At 41.9% G+C, this 19,418-nt stretch overlaps 1 protein-coding gene across 2 annotated transcripts in view; it reads left to right on the forward strand.

Moving 5' to 3' along the window:
• sox5 (SRY-box transcription factor 5) overlaps positions 1-19,418 on the forward strand; it is a 237,569-nt gene that overhangs the window by 31,224 nt on the left and 186,927 nt on the right. Inside the window, exon 1 of one of the 2 annotated variants that reach the window (XM_078242530.1) lies at positions 13,893-13,949. The exons of the other annotated variant lie outside the window; for it this stretch is intronic. The gene's annotated coding sequence lies outside the window, so the exon portion shown is untranslated. Of the gene's footprint in view, positions 1-13,892; positions 13,950-19,418 lie in introns of those variants that run through there. 2 annotated transcript variants of the gene reach the window in all.

The following is a 19,418-nucleotide window of genomic DNA, read 5'->3' on the forward strand; positions in this document are numbered from 1 at the left end:
ATCCATTGTGATGTTTCATTGTGGACATCGTCATATGCCAATTCAGTAGACATGCCCAACCCTTTGCCCAACATGTCTTTGTTGCTGTCTCTCTCTCAGAAACGGCGAGAGAGACAAAAAGAAAGGAAAAGAGAGAGCGAGACGGGAAGAAGGAGAGCTGTAATTTAGCCGGCTGACAGAGGAAGTGAGATCTCTCGGGGGTGTGTGAGTGTGACAGTCTAAATGAATAGAGACATCTGTGTGTGTGTGTGTGTGTGTGTATGTGTGTGGACATGAGGAGGGATCTGTGCTGCTTGGTGTGTTTTACTCACCCTGTCAAACCCAAGACAGCCCTAAGTGTTTTATCAACCGTCCTCCTCCTTTCTTCTCCCTGTCACAGCTCTGTGGGGTAAAGCGTATGTGTCCATGTGTGCCTAGTGACTGCCAAAGGAGAAATGTGCAACAGGTAGGTGGTAGGAGCAGAGCGTGCACGTCACAGTACTTTCTTTCCGTCTTTGTGTATTGTTGAGATTGCCGGAGCTTAGGAGAGAATACAAGAAACCCAGACAGAGTATTCAGTTCAGTACAATCTATGCACGCACTGTACATAAGGTTAATAGCTCAGCAGCCAGCTATTTGCAACAGCGGGATCGCTTCAAGGTTGTTTCTGGGGCTTTTGTGGCCTTTTTAATAAGCTTTTAACAAGGAAGTAACACACCGGGTATCACAGCTGAGCTGTGACACCAGTGCGCACAGTCACCAGCAAGTGGAGCTCCACTGCTAAAAGCTACTGATTCAGTCAGTGACAATGGTGATTCAGTTTGATCAGTTCAGTTTGAACCGTAGACTATGGTTTGAACATTCTGTGGTTAAGATGTGTTGGTATGTGTAGTGAACACCTCTAACAGTAACTGTTTTTTGCTTGTATTCTGTGGGCCATGGGTATCTACAGGAAATTTGAATGGACAAAATCCATCAATTTTAGGTATCATGTGAACAATTTGATCTAATCTGGCAGTTAGTTTTTTAAGTTCCCTTGTCCTGAACCAAATTGTTGGAATTATTTTTAACTGGATGGTTTGCGTAGGAGTGGCTCAGGCAACTCCTCTTTTCTTCCTTCCTGTCCTCTTTCACTTTACCTAAAGCAGAAATTGCAGAAGTTGTTGTGCAAAATAATGTATACCTCTCAGTGATTGGGTCAATAGGGCGAATCTGCAATGGATCCCGGCCTCCACAAATCCATAGTTTATTCTCAGTCCATAGAGCTCTCACTGAACCCTGCTCTGTGTGTTTGTGTGTTTGTGTGTGTGTGTGTGTTTGTGTGTGTGTGTGTGTGTGTGTGTGTGTGTGTGTGTGTGTGTGTGTGTGTGTCAGCGTGTGTATGTGTCAGCGTGTGTCAGCCCACAGCTGTCAAAAGCAAGCTTGAATACAAACAGTCAAGTCTAGCGAGTACAAACAAGTGCTTCCCACAATTGACCTCCTCCACGGTGACTAGTCTAGTTTATGTCAAAGATAGACTGGCGCTCTAGTGGCAAATTAATTGTTCCACACTTTTAAAAGGACATGTCATGGGCTTTCCATTTGACCAGCTTTCTTTGAAATATTGTTTGTGTGTGTGTAACTTCTGGACTTTATGCAGAAAGGTTAACTATGTCTCTGCGTTGCACATAGTGTGACTATTTGAGGATTAAGTATTACTCTTGTAAACACATTCAAACATTACACTGACATTCCCTACATGTCTAGACTGCAGTTTATGTTGTATGCCACTGGTTGCTGTTTAAAAACCAACAACAATTCCATCATTTGGTGGTAGTGAAACTACATTAGATGAATATGAAGAAATGAAGAATCTTAAACTAGTCACTTTGCAAATGGAGCCCACGGTGTGACAATTAGGTGACACTGCTTCACTTTACTTCACAATGAATAAACGGTGGCTGACTCCTGAATCCTCTACAAAATGTAGCTTAATCCCTCTTAATTATTAAAGAATTTTCTTTTTGTTTTTCTATATTTGTTTATTGTGATTTGGGTACATAAGGAAGTTTTCACTCCTGTTTCCTGCAGACCAAACTGTGTGGAAATATAATTCAATGCTGACATTTAAAGGTGTTTCACAAACACTGTGTCTAAACTCCTGGTTTACTTTATCAAAAGAAGAGATTTTATTTTGGCATGTGTGTCATGCTTTGTGGTTATGCGTGTGTTTTTAAAGACATTGGCACAAGCTCACTGGTGACTTAATCTTTGTTTCTGTGTCATTTCTCAGAAGCATAACTTGAGCAAAATCACATTTGTCTTACATTTCTTCCTCTTCTTTCAAGGCTGTCCCTTTTTGCTTCCCTTTTCTTCTGAAAAGGGTTTATCATTTTAACACCTTTTTATGTGACGGCAGTGGAACAGACACTGTTGAAAAGGGGGGGGTAGTGTGTACATGCTTTTACATTTACGTTCCCATAAATGACCACACAAATAAGTCCAACCATTGAAGCCACTCAGTGACACGTGTACATTTTTACTTTCCCATACATCTAAGAGCTTTTCGAACATTTTGCTATGTAACTGTTTTGAATGTCTGGTATTGATTCTGTAAAAAAAAACAATTTGCTGTGTTCACACCAAACCTAAAGCAAAGTTTTGCCTTGCATTAGTTGCACAAGTTTGACCGCAGGATCATTTGTGTGTATTTGCGTTACTCACGCGAGACACACCCGAATGGAGGAGGGCCTCCATGTAGATACCAACAACGTATCTTACTGCCATTTCTTTCCATCATCAACCATGGCTGAAATAACCACTGTTGCTGCTTTGTACCTGTTGTGGAAGTCCCAGATACGTCGAGAAACTAAACCACATTGCGCTTGGTTTTATAACATCCTGAGGCACACACAGCTCGGAAAATTTCACTGCCCACAGACGGCTACTATAATTTCCCCTCCATTTCTGATTCGACAACATCAGGGCGTCAGTGACCCATTAGGAGAATCTTAACACTGATAGGCTTTCCCGACAATGTAACTGGCGTCGCGTAATTTGCCTTGCCCTGTGCGAATTCCTGTCTATTCCCGTCTTTGCATTGGCTTTGTATGTAATCGCGATGTGTGTGAACACACCATAAGCCGGATACTTTGCCGATTTTAAACCAGCTCTGTGTCATCTTTGTGTGGGCAATGTTTGCAGAAGAATCGTGTTTGGCTTCCCTCTGTGGCACCAGTGCATAGAGGTCGAGGAACCTGTCGTTTGGGGGGGATCCAGTGGATCTTGCCGGAACTCTTCTGCTCTGCTCCGCAGGGAACTCTGTGCACTGGCGCCACAGAGGAAAACCAAACACCATTCATCTGCACACACTGCCATGACATAGAGCTTTATTCCCACAATTAAGTTTCCCTTAATAAATCGCACCTAATTTATCTCCTGATTTTGTTAACTTAAATATGTGACATTTATATAAGAGTTATTTTTGTAGAATAGCTTTCATTCATTTCTGACTAAGATACAGTAAACTCTGCTGTGTAATCTAGATGTTCTGCTCCTCGTCATATCTCAGATAAAAGCACATTCAGCATCTAACCAGTAACTGTCTTAACCATGTGATCTGTTTATTATATTTCCTCCTCCTGGGGCCATGGCCTCAGTTAGATGAGTAAGCTGTCCAGTGTGCAAATGTATTGAAGTGGTTGCAAGCTTTTGCCTGCACAAAGGCTTTAGGTTGGTCTGGACATCAAGAGGTTTATTGGAAGATTTCATCAGACAAACTGTTGACGGTTAAAAAAATGGTTGGTTGGTGGTAGTACTATGTATTATGAGAAAGATAGTGCTACCTGTTGCTCACATTAACAAATATCATCACATGTTACAGGTTTATCTCTACATATTGCATGAAAACCGGTTACTTAACTGTTTGGTTACCACTGGTTACCAGTTTTCATTGTAACTAGGAAAGCATGGCTGCCTTTGTGTTATGGGGTTTAACTGTATGGTGTAAAGTCACTTAAGAAACTGTGTGAAAGGATGCGCTGCCATTCCCATATTTAAACACAGGTATGGCAATTCGATACAGCTGTAACCACTTTTGCCTTCTAATGTGGTTGGGCGACGTCTTTTTTTTTTTTTTTTAGCATATTCCGGCCTTAACTTTCCTCCTCGCTACATAAAGGGCACAATACTTCCTGCGTTGAGATGGAACTTTGGCTCTGGACGTAAATTATGAGAAACGGAATTGTCCAATATAGACATAATTCATACCGGGCTGCAATTGTCAGACTGCAGATTACATTTAAAGGGTGAAATCGGCAAGAGTTTTCAACTATTATTTGGATGTGCCTTTTAAGTAAGGTATTCATTCTAACATGATGTACAGCTATTGTCTGCTGATAAACTACTGTTATAATAGGGAATGGCTATGTGACTTCAATAAAAGCAACATATTGTAGCCATCTCCTACAGACGTCAGCTTGAGGGGACCATACAATAGAATATCACAGAATGTCAGTGAATACATCTTATTCACTTCCTTCCCTGAATGTCCCCAATAGCTGCTGTATGTATGCACTAAAAGCAAAATGGCCTTACTGTCAATATGTTTATACTGCATATAAAGTTGTAAGTCTCATGTTCCTCTTTATGCCCAGCAGCTTCTGACACACCACCACACGCACATGCAAACTAAGAAACATTGTTGGGGTGTGTACGCTTTCAGTAATCGATAGTTCACACTGTCTTTTGTGTGTTTGGCTATGTTTAGGGTCTATTTCATAGTTGTGATTATTTTTCGGGAAATCGGGCTGGACTGAGCAAGAATCACAAGCATCCTGTGAGTTAAAAAAGTGTATCACCACAAACTAGTGAGCGGTGTTTCCTTCTGCACATGATCCCCGTAGCAAAAAAACAAAAAAACAAACAAAAAAAGCCTTGAGATGATGCAATAGTTTGCCGCAGGACAACAGTTTATTCATCCAGCGTGCTCCCATTGCCAGACGACGCAGACAGTTGGGATGAATCAGCCCTTCAGCAGACAGATCTGATCTCAGGCTAGCTATCGACCCTCCTACATGTGGTACACATGAATCTATCCGATGAAGGCTGATCCCAGATCTGAGCAAGGAGGGGTCGGAGTGCTCCTAAACAGGAAGTGGATGAGATCAAACACACCAATCAGACTGCGGTGTTGTGAGACTAAACATCATCACCCCACAGGAAGGAAGTAGCTATGTCTGAATTACACAGACACTATGAATGTGTATGTGTGTGTGATTTACACAGACCAGCATTTACAGCCCACACCCAAATATTTACCTCTGTGCAACTGCCACCCTCTAGCACAAAGCTGTGATTAGGCAGAGGGGAGTGTGTATTATGTGTGTTTGTCTGGTGGCCTACAAAGTGTGTGTGTGTGTGTGTGTTTAAAGGGGTAGGATTGGAGGTCCTACAGGGACCACCTTGGTGAACAATGGCTCTTTTATTCCACTGGAGCGTTTGACTGGACTCTGTGTCTCAGAGCAGCCACACATACACACACACCCACAGAGCCAGACAGGAAACACACACACACACACACACACACACACACACACACACACACACACACACACACACACAGTTTCACACAAACAGGCATGCATTAATTCGGTAACTCTTTGGGGGTATCCAGTCGGGGTCAGTTTTCGCTTAGAGTAGGCGCATGTGTGTTTTTCTGTCTGTGTGTAGTTAGTCAGGTAATTTGGCCCACTGGGCTGCAGCTTCAGACACGGTGGAATGTGGTAGCAGTAGTTGGCTACACTTTTGGTTTAAGGGGGCAGGGCAAAGGAAACAAACCGAGGAAAACCTCTGTAGTAGCTGACATTTTTTTCTTTTTAAATAACTCAAGAGTAGCATAACTGGTTCACGTTATGTTATGACATCTTTAAGCTATTGGATCAATACTCCATACCAAAAAAAAGGTGACAGAATGACTAAGCAGCTGTACTGGATTTGGTATGAGAAGTTAAGAACAAAAGATAAAACTAAATTATCTCCACCATGCCATGAAATATTCTCAGGTTAACACCAATCTTGGCAACATTTCCTCCAGCAGATGGGAATATGGGAAAGTAATAATGTGTATAACACAGCGAGCTCCGAAGAATAAAGCTATCTATGGCCAAACACTGCTTGATGTCTTCATATTGAATGTTTTTAAAATGCATTCAATTTGCAATTATGTAAAAAAGGGAAAATCAGCAAATTGTCACATGTTAAAGGCTGAATGTTTGGCATTCTTGCTTGGTATATGACTTGAAAATACATCTTATCAATATCAAAAGTGTTGTAGATACATTTTCTAAGACGGTAATCGACGAAGAAGGTAATCCATCACACTAAACTTGTACCCTCCTTTCATCATTAAAATTAAGGTATCATTCATTTAAAGCATGACCACTTTGCCAAAATGCAATGCACCCGTAAACGTTTAAATATATGGTCAGAAAAGTACACACAGAACACACACACAGTCATGCAGTCAATGCTGTTTTGTGTGTCCATTTGTGTTTTTCTTTTGAATTAAAAGTGCATAAAGGTGCTTTGAATGACTGACATCAAATGTCCTCTCTCTTCAGCACCACTGACATGTTTCTCGCTCATTGTTACTGAAGCAGGGTGGCCTGTGAACCGGAGTGTTGTGCGTATCCCTCTGTTGCCTAAAACAGATAATTACTATAGGTTTGCCATCTGCAACTGTCCCAATCCCTCTTCTTGATTGCATTGAGCCCCAAATGACCAGATGTTTCATCACTATTATGGCATTAGAGCTGAGCTCAATAGGCAGATGTGTGTCTCTCTCGGCTGATTGTTGTCATGATAGAGAATAGTCTGATTACCTCCTCTGATTAGGCCAATGGGCCGCTAATCCTTCCACAGCCCCTACAGATCCAGTGTGTCAGCCCTGCACCTCTGAGAATGGGAGCAGGTTATACAACTAATACACACACACACACACACACACACACACACGCACGTAGACAGGGGTCTGTTGTCAGGGTTTATGACGTGAGCTTGGCCACTCTTCCCAAATGTCATGTTTATCTGATCCGTATTAAAGACCCTGTGACAATGGAACAGATGGGGCTGCCTTTTGTCCTACAAGTGCACATAGGACACACACACACACACACACACACTTTTTTTTATATATGTGTGTGTGTGTGTGTTTGTGTGTGTGTATATATATATATATATATATATATATATATATATTATATTATATTATATTATACATATTAGGGCTGTCAAACGATAATTGTTTTTAATCGCTGAATTTCTATAGTTAATCGCATGTTTTATCACATGATTAAAATTCTATTATTTTGCATTTCAGAACTGTTTTTAAGTACATATTAACTATGGAAAGCAAAGAAAATTACTTTATGAACTTGATTTTAAGATTTGTATTTGTTTATTATTTATTTACTGTAAACAAAAGAAAAATGTGTGAATCTGTCATTATTGCACGATTCCTACAAGTACCTAACTAACAAACAAAAAATCCCTATCCTTACTAGAGTCAATATAGTGTTTAGTAACTCCTAAATAATTGTGATTACTCACTGATGTCCAGTGATCACCGGTTAATGAGACAGCGTTTGCAGCACCTTGCAGCAGTTCCAGTTTAGCTGCTTTCTCCGTGTCATACAGGCTGTGTATGGTGAAACTACTGTCCCCTTCGACGGCAATGAGACGGGTCAGAACATGCCAACCGTAGCACTTCTTTAAGACCCGAGTCTTCTACGATGCTGACAGGTCTGTAGTTAGTTGCCACCCATTTCACAAGAGCTGTAGTCATGTTTTGGATTTGAACAGGTCAGCAAGTAGCACTCTCCAAAATAGTGCTTTGCCTGAGCCCGCTAGCATCAACCTGAGTCACGTTAATTAGCTCCGTAGGTGGTAGCTGAAGCTTGAGGGGCTTTGGTGATATTTTAATTCGGCTTTACACAATGTGCCTGTGGCTTTCAACTTGTCTAATGAGCTGTCCAGGAGTTTTGGAAAATAAAAAAACGCCATTCAGAATTGTGTTGCTGCTGTCTTTCTCCATCATGCCTGCAGCCTGCAGCAGCAGAGGAAGTATGGCAGCAAAGGGTCAAAATAGTAGCACGATGCGAAGCTGAGTGAAGTGTAAAATAAATTAATAAATGGTATGGCGATTAATGCGATAAAAAAAAAATTAACACGTTATGCCCGGCCCTTAATCACATCGCGATTACCGCGTTAATGCTGACAGCCCATATATATATATATACACACTCATACATACATACATACATACATACATACATACATACATACATACATGTAGGCTCCCTCCCTGTCTCTCAGTGGGCCGTTTGAGTCGGGTTGAGGTTGTGTGATTGTGTTTAGCCAAGCAGAGTGATAGTGCTCTACACAGGAGCCAGTCTGCTCTCACCATGCCAGACGGACAACATAACAGTCACACATTTGTACGCAGACGGACACACTCACAGCCGCTGCAGCTCCTGCACAATAGATTTTTTTATTATTTTATATATATATATATATATATATATATATATATATATATATATATATATATATATCCTAACAGCAACTGAGGTCAAATGTTTTCATCAGGTTTACACAGTATTTTAATAATTTTGCTTCTTCTCACTACTGTAGCTACTGAAATGCAGCTGGCTATCTGCCTCAAGTTCACTTCTGACTCTTTGTTGAGCAAGCCTTTTGAACTAATTACCATTGTGTGACTGGCACGTTGAGATCTAACAAAGTTGTCAAGTGCATTTCTGTCCTCTTATAAAACATTTGAAAAGCCAATTTGTTGTACAGACACCTGTTGATCAGTGGAATATTGTAAAACCATTGGCAGTATTGAGTATATACTCCTTGCAATTGATTAGGACACAGACCTAAAAAGAGTGTAGTTTCTTATTGCATAAGTGGTGCAGGGGTGTAGAAGAACCCGCCATATAACGCTGCGGAAAGCTGGTGTGGTGTGTGGGATTTGGTGACTGTCGGGGCGGTCACGGATCATCCCTCTCTCAAACACATTTACCGCAAAATGCAACCATTTGGTCGCAGTCTGGAGCCCTGTAACACATCCTTTTGCAATGTAGAAGTCGTAATGGACTCATTACTACGGTGGCCGACAGGGGCAAACGCACTGCAACTTAATGAAACGCGCAAATAGACAAAACGTAAGCAAATTAAGAAAACATCTTCATAAATTTGACAACACATGCAACTCAGCATTTAGCAAACGCGCTGCAAATACACACAACACAACCAAATACACAAACGCGCTGCAAATACACAAACGATGCAAAAGGAAAAGCACACAAACTCCGAAAACAAATGCAACAAATAAAACGCTGCATCCAGATTACACAACGGAAGTTCTCCAGACCTCTAGAGGGAGCACTAAGTGGAACAGCTTGATTTTCAGAGAGAGAGAGAGAGAGAGAGAGAGAGAGAGAGAGATGTTTTCTCTCGTTTGGTGGGTGTGTCTCGGCTCAGGTCACAGGTGATACTCAATCAGCAGAGACGTCTGTAAACTCATGACAATAAAAAGGCAGAGCGCTCTCTCCCCGTGGGGTCGAAAATCAAGCTGTTCCATTTGGCGCTAGCCCTAGAGGCCTGGAGAGCTTCATTTGTGTAATATGCAGCGTCTTTTTTGTTGCATTTGTTTTCGGGGATTGTGTGCTTTTCTTTAGCATTGTTTCTGTTTTTTGGGTTGTGTGCTTTTGTTTTTGCATCGTTTGTGTATTTGCAGCGTGTTTGTGTATTTGGTTGTGTGTATTTGCAGCGTGTTTGTGTATTTGGTTGTGTGTATTTGGTTGTGTGTATTTGCAGCGTGTTTGTGTATTTGCAGCGCGTTTGTGTATTTGCAGCGCGTTTGCTAAATGCGCAAATTAATGAAGATGTTTTCTTAATTTGCTTGTGTTTTGTCTATTTGCGTGTGTTTCATTAAGTTGCAGTGCGTTTGCCCCTTTCGGCCACCGTACATTACTGCCCCCTGAAGCCGGAGGGCGGAAAAACACACACTTCTACAACTGCGCTTCTCAGCAACCTCCAAGTTCTTTTCCCAAACTACCACAAGGGGCAACAATGAGTCTATTCCAAATTCATAGACAAATTTCCACAAGCAACACAAAGTTGGGATTTATGCTTTATTTAGAAGTATTTCCAAACAGTATTTTTGGGGTTGAAAAAACTTCAAGGATGAAGAGTTGGTGTGGCAAATGTATGGCTGGTTAACCACCCAAGCTCACTTAAAGAGCAGTATGCTGAGCTTTTTTACTGAACCATATGGGACAGTCTTCCACACAGTAGATGAGGCAGTCCCAAAAAGATACCTTTGGCTCAATATAATAAAAAAACTAACCAATATCAAAACATCACCTGTATGTGAAATAAGCTGCCTGATAAAAATATGATAGACCAGGACAAGGATTTGAAATGTTAAGCAAACTTAATAAATGAGCTACTCTACTTGACCTACAGTCAGTTGATTTCTACTTATGTTACCCCTCATGAAACTGACATGCACCTAAACAGCTGAAGCCTGTGTCCTACTTTGTGGTGTGTGAAATGTAACGCATGCATTGTTCTCCAACTGGGAGAGAGAGAGGACATTAAGCCCGCTGTGCCATCACTCTCTCAGGCCTGCCTCTGTGCACAAATGCTTCTGTGTGTGAGTGTGTGTGTGTGTGTGTGTGTGTGTGTGTGTGTGTGTGTGTGTGTGTGTGTGTGTGTGTCACAAATGCACACGCATATTTACATGCAAATGTGCTGAAGTTAAAATGTAACTCTTCCAACGTGTTTTATGTATGTGCATTGCATAAGTGTTAATTTTGTAACTGTATGCCAGTGTGTGTCTTCAGTGTGTACATTGTGTTTGTGTGTGTGTGTGTGTGTGTGTGTGTGTGTGTGTGTGCGCGCGCTTGTCATTTTGCTGGTGTGTGCCTAAGTGGCCATTGTGCCGACACAGTGGAGGAGAGGGAGACCAGCTAGGAACATAAAGCCACCAGTCCAGCTCTGCGGCTCCACCAGCAGCTAGCCAGCCCCATTCGGCATGCACCTGGCGTCCCCTCACACACACACACACACACACCACCATTATTAATTGCTAATACATATTTATGTGGCACAAATTTGCCATTTGTTTATGCATAAAATTATCAATAGCACAGGGCGCTTAGCCAGAGAAAACAGTGACCTTTTTAAAGAGTAATAAATGGAAGTGTGTGTGCGCGTGTGTGTGCGTTTAATGGCTGATGTTTGAGAGGGAGGTGTTGGGTTGGAACAAGGGGAGGAGGGTGGCGGTTTTGTGCCTGGACGTGGCAGAGAGGCAGCTGAGGCCTGCCAAGAGGAGAGCCACTGATCTGGATGTTTACCCACAGTTTGTATTTCACACAGGTAATGAGCTGTCTTTGTCCTCGGCTTCATTAGCCGTGTCCATGTTCACAGTGTCTGTACTGGATGTTCCTTTGAGAGTGCAAGGATGATTTTTTTGCATATAAGTATATCAGTAAGCGTATTTTTTTTCCATCTACAAATGGTAAAGAAAGTGTGTGTAAATGTTAAGGACTTCTGACCAGCTGACTCCCTCTGAAGTTGAACCCCACCCATTAACACTCTACAATAGGAGACTTTTCAAGTTACTCCACCCACTTTATAATACATTAGATATTGATGTATATAGCTGACATCTTGGCTTTTTCCAATGGCTCTCAATCAAGACTGGATAGGGTTGAATTGGGCCTGAATGGACCAGACTTTGATGGGATAGGACAAACTGGACTAGACTAAATTGGTCAGGACTGGACTGTACTGGACTTGGTTATACTGGACTGGACAACAATAGACTGGACAACTCTGTACTGATGATGGTTGCGAAACGATAACATTTTTGTATCTGTGGAATAAATGAGGCTACAGCCAGTCAGCTTAGCTTAGCACAAAGACTTAGAAGCAGTGGGAAACAGCTACCGTGGCTCTGTCTGAAGGAAAGTAAATCCCCTAGCCTGACGTCATACTCAGATTCTGTGATTATGGGGCGTGTTTCAACCAAACCAGGGGAAAAAATGCCTCTGCACTCAATTGGGTAGACCTACAACTAATCAGAGCAATCGAGAGTCAAAGGCAGGCTCCGACCAACCCCTCCAGGAACAGCGCCATGTTTTAAAGCAACAATGGGCTTAGCGGCCAACGGTGGAACTGCACCCCTCTGGCCCAGAAAGCCTTTTCCCATAGACTTTGCATGGCGAAAGAAACTTCTATATTTCAGTGGATCATTTATTTTGGGGTACATCAACTTACCAGCCCGAACACTTAAAGGGTCCTTGTTTAAAACGTCACATTTTTAACATTTTTAAAGTGGCCATATTATGCTCATTTTCTGGTTCATAATTGTAATTTGAGATTGTATCAGAATAGGTTGCATTGGTATAATTTTCAAAAAACACCATATTTTTGTTGTACTGCACATTGCTACGTCCAGGTCTCTGTTTTAGCTACAGAGTGAGACATCTCAGCTTCTGTAACGTCTTTGCTGGCAGTCGCACATGCGCAGTAGCTAGCTAAGGATGACATGAGCTAACCGTTTCTCCAACTTCGGCCTGTACAAGGCAGGATTAGCCGGGAGACTTCTTCTAAATGAGGGCGCACTTCCAACTTTGCATGGAATACCTGCAGAACAGGGACATGTAAGTAGTTCTATACAATTTATTTTGTAGATTAGGGTGAATTTGTGTGTGTTGTAGCAGTGTTTTGCCATTGAGAACGAGCTAGTGCTAGCATGCTAGTTATTAAACAGGCTAATTATTGATAACTAAAATGCTAGTTAACATAGTAATTAAACTTAAACAGCTAATGTAAGTCGAAACTGCCTGCGAGCTTCTCCTGTACTATACGGTAATTCCTCTACTATGCGACAGTAAGTCACGTGGTTATGACACAATCGTTAGCCTATTTTTACAAAAAACTTATTCTATGGAGCCATAACGTGAGGTACAAGGTAATGGAGCCTTTTATACATTGTCGTGTTTCTTTAGAAATAAACAATGGACAAATAAAGTCTTTAAACGTAAAGTAAAGTTATTCGCTGTCAAAATGAATGGCAGTCAATGGAATGCTAACGTCGGGTGATCGTTTGGTAGCATCAAAATGGCGCCATAGGAGGTTCGAGTTCTGAAGCGAAGCTTACCCCCTTGGTTACAAGCCAGACTATTTCTTGGCTATGTGTAGTGACTTCCTGGAGTCGTGAGGTTTCCAGGCAACTCCAGAGTCCAGGATGAGTCGACGGCGAATTGAACAATGAAAGCAAGCAAAACGATGAACTAGTGCAATTTCCAAATTTGGAGGACAAGTGTTTTAAACAGCCTCCTAAAGGGAGCTCTGATGTGAATAGATTCCCCGAAGGAAGGACTCATTCTGCTCTGCATATTTAACACAAAAGATCAGAGCAAACACTTTTTTTATTTCAACTGTATTCAGTTGCACAAAGTGTTGAGCTACTGATCTACATATACTGTATTAGTGTATGGTTTTATAGCTCGATCTTCCCCTTTACACTTTGCTTCTTCTCTTACTGTAGTTCTATCTTCTTCACAGCTCAGTTCTTTTTTTCTTTATTCCTCATTTCTTTCTTTCCCGTCTGTCATTGATTTTCCTCGTTTGTTCCTCTCAGCTTTACCCTGCACTCTCCTTCAATCTCTTTGAAGATCTTGTGTGCTCCACACTTCATTTGTCCTCTTTTCTCCTCTCACCACTGTAACAAGTGTGTGTGTGTGTGTGTGTGTGTGTGTGTGTGTGTGAGAGAGACCATGTTATTGTCAACCTGGCTGTTTCTTTGAGTGGGAAATCCAGCTAAATCTCTCTGTTTCTCTTTACCAGGGTTGGTCGTGTCTCTGATGGGTATCCACTCTTCAGCAGAGCCACCTTTCCTGGGACGCTTGTAGGTCAGCTGCTATTTTCTTAACACACACACACGCACACACGCGCACACACACAGACACACACACAGACACACACACACACACACACGCGCGCGCACACACGCACACACACACAAATAATAGAAATATGTAAGTGCTCAAGGGGCTCTGCTTTTAAATTGGGTTGAGTGACAGTGTCAGTCATGCTCTCTCTCTCTCTTTCATAATACACACATGATCCCTCTCTCTGTAACCCAGCTTTTATGTGGCCTTCGTGAGGTCACACAGAGGGCTCAAGTCAGTTTCCATGACTACACAGTCAGCATCCAGCCAATCGGCATTCTCAGCTGCCCACTGGCCGCTATGGGGCCAGTGGGCAGCCAGTAAGCATCATATCTGTACATCTGACATGGAGGGCAAAGGGGTGTGTGTGTGTGTGTGTGTGTGTGTGTGTGTGTGCGTGCGTGCGTGCGTGCGCATGCACGATTATGTGGCAGTGTGAAAGATGGGGATTAGAACAGGGACCTCTAATTTATCTTCAGGTGCACTTACAACAATGTTTCTTCTTAGCATTAAACAAAAAGGTATTATAATATGCAATATATTCACATGCAGTATGCTTTAAGTAGTTTTAGTAAAGACATTCACACAGTATGTGTGTATCATTGACAAAACAGGTCTTCTTTATTTCCTTTATACTGAAGCTGAAAAAAAAAAAAAACCATGTCCAAATTCAGTCCAAAGTTTCGTGACACATAAGTTCCAGACTGACGTTCCTCTCACCATGAATAGTATACAAAATACACAGGACACTATGCAAAGCATGCCAGGAAACTCTCATCCTCTTGCGAAACGGGAGTCACAAAAACACAACAGTTTTGGAAACTCCATGGGGACTGAGACCAACAACCCAGATACACCAGTAAATACTAAAGGAACAAAATCCCCTCATTGGACTTGACATCTCCTGTGGGAGAGAAAGCAACATGACCAGTGTTTTTCACCAACTTTCTACCACGTACACTCTGAAACTGAAATACTTTCCTCCTTCCACGTTCACCATACTGCTCTTTATTTATGTTCAGTAGCGTAATGCTGCCTGAGAGTGTATTTCTGGAGAACAGCAACTTCCTCCTTGCAGATGAGACAGGAAGCAGCCACATTAAACTCCCCAAAAAATATTTTGAGCCATTTATAAAGATCATTTTTGTGCTTTGATTTTGCAACACTACTAGAAAAGTAGGTGTTTGCTCCAAAATAAAAGCCCTTATATCAATAAATAAGGGAAAAAAAAGAGAGAAATTAATTTGTGGGATGGATGTTACAAACTTTTTTAAACATGTGGATGGCCGTATGAAATGTATTGCAGGCTGGATCCGAAAACTTTTAAGTATCAGTTACAAGCCTGTGTGCAAGCTGACCAATCAATTATCTGTGTATAATACTTGCGTTTGCTTCCAAGTAGAGTCAAGAGAATGTTAGCTTGACATTTGCCACAACAAGTTTATGCATAGAGTAAGTGCAACACCATGCAAAGCTTAACCAGTATCCAGTGTCTGTTGTCTTTTCTCTTAGTAGGAATCACGTGTCCTCTGTTGCTACGTTGCTCGGCATATTTTGTTGTGTTCCCTGTTTCATAGCCCCTGGAGCTGTACTAGTGTATGAACTGAGACACTGTGAGCACGAGGGGTGAGAGGGCCAGAGAGGTAAATGGTCAGAGAACAGCATATGGAGGGTAGGGAGAGTGGGATTGTTTGTTTTGGAAAATGAAAGTCGTGGGACAGCAAAGAACAGCTGAGACAAAAGAGCCATATGGAGCTTCAACACAGAGCCTGCTTTATTATTATTTATAAAATGTATTTATTTATGTTTTTTTTTTTTTAGCACTGAAATACCTCTGTGGTCAAATTGTCCCTCTACTTTCTCAAGATTTTCAGTACAAACAAGAAAAAGTGTGGCTTTGAGGTAGTGATGGCAGACAGAGAGAGCGGCAAGAAAAGTGGGAAGAAAATTTGAGAGACAGACAGATAAATTGATAAATTGACTGTCAGACAGACAGGGAGGTGTAAGTTAGGTCAGTTAAGTTTGGACATATGGCTCCCGCAAGCCCTGAGACTCACTACTGAGGGACCACAAGGACAGAATAGAAGAGTAAAGACCCACATGCCATCTGCACTAGGGACAAAGAATGGGAGATATGAGTACTGTGTGTGAGAGGGCAAGTATAGCCCAGCAACAATGCCAGGCCCGTTGAGATATACACACACACACACACACACACACACACACACACACACACACACACACACACACACACACACACACACACATATCCCAAAAAAGAAAGCATATGCACATTCTTTTTGGACACACATGCATACACAAACTTTCAGACGCAAATGAACGCATGTAAACACATTGAATTGTGCACATGCACACGCTCACAAACACTGACACTTTGACTGAAACAGACTTTATGTCACTGCTGTCTCTTCATCTGCCAGAGCGGCCATCCAGAAAGCACTGTCCTCAAATCAGGTTGTGTGTCTGTGCATGTGTGCTCTCCTTCCTGTCAGATACCACTGAAGTGGTACACTTCACAGAGCATTATATTGTCTGACATATGGGTTTTTGCTCCTCTGCTCTGTCCAGGAAACAAGGCCAAACGGGCAGCCTCAGAATGGAGCCCTTGGGTTTGATGCAGTTTCCATCAAGTCCAGTTGTCTTTAATGTTAGCAGAGTGAAACTGGGGTACTGATGGGGCTCCGCTAACGGGGTCAGCGGCCCCAGCGCTGGGTCACTTTGTTGTGTATTGGATTTTCTGTGCAACTTCTGGGTCAGCGGCGAAGGTTGGGAGAGCAGGTTGTTACCATGAGTCAATATGTGACAGACACACTTTCTGTGAATAGCTCACCTACATGCTGTCTTCCATTTGCTTTCCATTCACGAATCTACAGAGACTTACAACTTTCTTTTACTCTTATTTTCTCGTTGAAGTTATTATTATTGTCGACTAACAATGCAGAAGCAAGCAGGGACTTAAACCCCCCCCCCCCCCTTTTTTGGTGGTGCCTTCAAGGAAACTTCAATGCAGTATACTAATAAAGTTGCCTGTTGAGTAAAAGATGGTTAGTAGGGTGGATGCAACCTAGTGCCCCCTGAATGAGTAGATGTGGTTTTAAGGCATTTTCTGTCCCCTGACACAGATTTTGTATCTTCGCAAAGGCTTTTCCTCATTGGCCAGCTTCAGCTGCGCCGTGCCAAGCCAAGCCGTGATGGCATGTGTTTCCAATACAGCCTCTCAGCAGGGGATAGCCACTCTGCTGTGGACCTACTTGGTAGAAGGGCTGACCAGGACCAACCCGCTTTCAGCCATATCAGAGCTTAAGCTACTGCCGATGCAGATCGGAACATTTCCTGCTGTTGCTGTTCACATTAAAAGCTTTCCGCTGGCGAATCTGTGGGAGGCTTTTAATGTGAACAATGTATAGGAAATGTATTAGCTTCATTAGCGGTGCTATCCTTTTGTAATCAGTAGTTTTTATTGTTTTTTAACAGGAACAACAAATAGCCATTAACACAAGCCTATAAGAAAACCGTAGATACACAGATTGGACAATGTTATAAAATGATATAGATCAACAAATCTGACAGACTAAGAAAATGAATAATACTATTAGCGGTGCTATCCTAAAAAGAGTTCTAATGAATGGGTCCAATGGCCTTGTGAAGACTGACGTTTCTTTGAGTGTATAAACAGGCACACATTTTTGTTTTTGTTTTAGATTATTAGAATTTACTTACATAGTTTGTGTGTGTGTGTGTGTGTGTGTGTGTGTGTGTGTGTATGCATGTACTGTATGTATGCATGTACTGTATGTATAGGTAATTGGATAATTTCCCACAGTATTCCAGAAATCTTGTGGCCAGTGAATCATGCATATACATTAATGCATTTGGACATGATCCATGCATGAACTCTTCACTTCCACCAGGACTAATCTGTTTCAAAGACAAGGGGCATTGCCCCCCCGGTGCTTGCTTTTTCTAATGTGTGTGTGTGTGTGTGTGTGTGTGTGAGAGAGACACAGAGTGGGTGGGTTGGTGTGTTTACAGGCATGTGGGTGCTGAGGAGCTGATGGCATAAACAGATAAAGCTGTGATGGAGGATGTACGCTCTCTTGTTTGAGTTTAAGAGACAAACGGCCGTCCGAAATACACACACAAGCATGAATGCACACATACACACACTACCCCCACTCTGCAGTGTGTATACACCACACGTCAGGTCTTAAGTGCTTGGTAACAAAGGGTGAGTTTATCCCTGGGTTTCACTGTAAATACAATGGTGAGTAATGCTAAGAAGACTGGTCTGTGGTCACTGCAGCATGCAAGAGATAGTGAATGGGAATGTGTGGTGGTGGTGGGCTAGTATTTTCAAAGGACTGTCTAGCCTCTGGTCTACTTTTAAAGGTGCTGTGTGTAGCATTTTGGGTTTCTCAAAATTAAAACCACATTTCCCATAAATCTGTTGCTTTCCCCTCCTTGGTATCGCTCCATGTTCAGTTGTTTTAGGGGGGAAAAACTAGAGGAAGAACAAAAATAAGGGCCTTGATCACCCCTACAAGATTTTATTAATTCCAAAGGAATTTCCAGTATGTGTTCTTACACATAGCTTATATTATCCAGTCTGGACAGAGGAACTGGAATTAAGTAAAAATGACTGGTTCCCCTTTTTGTGCAAGAAAACAATCCATCTGATTTCCTGGGAGTTGTGACCCAATACAATAATAAAATCGGTGGTCAGCATTGTCATTGTCATCCTGTATCCTGCAGTGTTTGACCACATATCTTTAAGCATGTAAACCGTTCTGACTTCAAAATCAAATTGGGTTTGTAAACGTCTACGCCCTGTTACCTTAAAGCTCATGATGTACTTTTACAGTGTAGACAAGGAGCTGTGACGAAAGCAGCATTGTTCACGCACTTGCCAATCTTGAACAATGTAAAAATACCTAAACATGATGACACTCTAGGAAGTTACTATATTGTTACTGAGATCACAGCAGAAAACGTGGCAGCAGCGACGAGATCTATCAGTTTCTATTCATAACTTTCCACCGTTTTGTTTGAATTAAGTTAACATTTCCTTACATTGTAAATGTGTGTCATTTCATTTTTATTTTCCAATAGTTGTGCGTTAGTTCGACTACTGTGACAGCCATATTGCCTTATTGTGCGTCCAGGCTACTTTTAAGTGTAGAAGGCCAGTATAGACTTCCAGGCTCCTCAGCAAAATTCTCACTACTCTACAGCACTTCAAGCACTTTCAATACTTTGTAATGAAGATACATTTTATTTTGAATGTCAGAGTTTAGCACATGGGAGTCAGACAATGAAGATCTCTGTATTCATGTTGGCTAAAACATCTGAAACCTCTGACAACATGGAATAAAGCTATTGTTATTGTTGCAATCTGTCTCTACATGACCC

The sequence above is a fragment of the Sander vitreus genome, chromosome 23 (assembly GCF_031162955.1).
Source record: "Sander vitreus isolate 19-12246 chromosome 23, sanVit1, whole genome shotgun sequence".
Classification (NCBI taxonomy): Eukaryota; Metazoa; Chordata; class Actinopteri; order Perciformes; family Percidae; genus Sander; species Sander vitreus.